Genomic DNA, 2,179 nt, shown 5'->3' with positions numbered 1-2,179 from the left:
TGAGGAATTGGAAAACTTTTCTACAATGGCTGCACCCTTTTGCATTCTTGTCAGCAACATACAAGGACTCCAATTTCTCTCTATCCTTGCCAACTCTTGTTTTCTGTTTTATTATTATTATTATTTTTAATTACCATCCGAGCAGGAGTAAAGTGGTTTTGAATTTGCATTTCCCTAATGACTAATGATGTTGAGCAGCTTTTCATGTGTTTATTGGCAATTTGCGTATTTTCTTTGTTTTTTCACGTCCTTTTCCCATTTTTTAATTCAGTTGTTTGCCTATTTCTGTTGGTGGCGTGTAGGAGCTCTTTATGTATTCTGGATATTAAACCCTTGTCAGATATATAGTTTGCAAATAATCTTTCCTGTTGCATGGTTGTCGTCACTCTGTTGATCACGACATTTGATGCACAAAAGTTTTCTATTATAATGAATTTTTTTAGTGATCATGCTTTGGCAACTACCGTCTTGCCCCTGTGTCTTCTTCTAATAATTGTATGATTTTTTAGGCTTTCATTGATTTTGAGCTAATTTTTGAATGTGGCTTGAGATAGGGACCTGACTCCCTTTTTTTGCATGTAGAAATCCAGTTGTCGCGGTACGGTCTTTTGAAGAGACTATTCTTGACTCATTGACTGGTTCCCCTGTTCAAAACCGATTGGCCATAGATGTATGGGCTGATTTCTAGTCTTTCAATTATATTTTATTGGTCTCTATGTCTATGTTTATACCATACTGTCTTAATTACTTTAGTGCTATACTAAGTTTTTAAATAGGGAATTTGAGTCCTTCAACTTTGTTCTTTTTTTTTTTTTTTGACATACATTCCTTTAAGAGGGAGGCAGAGGAAGATTTGACACACAGAAGAGGAGCAGTTGATGTGACTACAGAGGCAGAGATTGGAGTGGTTTGTCCACAAACCAAGGAATGCCAGCAGTAACCAGAAGCTAGAAAAGGACTTTTTCCTAGAGCCTTCAGAGGAAGCGGTCTTGTCAACACTTTGATTTCAGCCCAGTGATACTGACTTTGGATTTCTGGTGTCCAGAACAGTAAAAGAATAAATTTCTGTTGCTTTTGGCTATGAAACGTAGTAATTTGTTGTAGCAGCCTTGGGAAACTAATACAGGTTGAGTATCCATTATCTAAAATGCTGGGAACCAGAAGTGTTTTGGATTTCAGATTTTTTGGGGGAGGGGGGATTTTGGAATATTTACATATGCATAATGAGATACCTTGGGGATGAGACACAAGTTGTTATAGGCCAGGGCTTTGGAAACAGAATTGTTACAATTGTGTTTTTAAGCAATTTAAAGTATCATTTTAAATGTTGTGACTTTCTCTTCCTTCCATGTATTGCAGATGTCTTCCCCTTCTTCTGGAAAAGGACATGTTGTAAATTTCAGAATGTTATCTAAAAATGTCAGTGTGACCGGGGGACTTTGAGTCAAATCAGTGGTCATGTACTAGAAAATGTTAACATAGATCTTCAGTCATGCTGAAGCTGCACACAGGCTTCTTCAGCTTAACTCAGGGTGGGTGAAGGGCTATGAATTTTGGGCATAAATACTGGAATGAGTTTGTGTTGCTTTGAGCAGGTCTTTGGTGATGACGCAACCTATCTCCCTGTAACCTGGTTGCAGCAAGTAAACCCCATATTCTCCCAGTTTCTGCCTTTCATCTTTGATTGACCACAAAGGATAGTAGCCAGACCAGACAAAAATAAAATCTTAACGTGAAATTCGTTTATGTGTCATTTATGCCTTACCCACATATCCCCAAAGTAATTTTATACGATACGTTTATATATTTTTAGAGATTTGTCTTGCTCAGTCACCCAGGCCGAAGTGCAGTGGCAGAATCATAGCTCACTGTAGTTTCAAACTCTTGAGCTCAAGTGATCTTCCAGTATCTCAGGCTCCCAAGTAGCCAGGACTACAGGTGCCTACTACCACAAAATATTGCTATACAATATTTTTTATTAATTTGTACAAAACAAAGTTGTGACTGCGACCTGTCACATAAGGTCAGGTGTGGAATATTCCATGTTAGGTGTCCTGTCGTTGCTTAGAAATTTTCAGATTTTGGATTTCACGTTTGTGATTAAAGATGCTCTATCTTCATAGACTGCCTTGTAAGTTTTTGTTAATAGCTGGGCATGTGGTATAGGATGGTAAATACT

At 37.8% G+C, this 2,179-nt stretch overlaps 1 long non-coding RNA gene across 1 annotated transcript; it reads left to right on the top strand.

Annotated features, from left to right (window-relative positions):
* Positions 1-743: 743 nt before the first annotated feature.
* On the top strand, positions 744-1,738 carry LOC110595795. The gene is made up of 2 exons (XR_002482071.1): positions 744-1,126; positions 1,360-1,738. It is a non-coding gene; the product is annotated as an uncharacterized LOC110595795 (long non-coding RNA).
* Positions 1,739-2,179: the final 441 nt, after the last annotated feature.

This window comes from Carlito syrichta, unplaced genomic scaffold (genome assembly GCF_000164805.1).
Source record: "Carlito syrichta isolate Samal-C Ts95f unplaced genomic scaffold, Tarsius_syrichta-2.0.1 Scaffold304429, whole genome shotgun sequence".
NCBI lineage: Eukaryota > Metazoa > Chordata > Mammalia > Primates > Tarsiidae > Carlito > Carlito syrichta.
The sequence above is the reverse complement of the archived record's forward strand: the minus strand, read 5'-3'. Positions and strand labels throughout refer to the sequence as shown.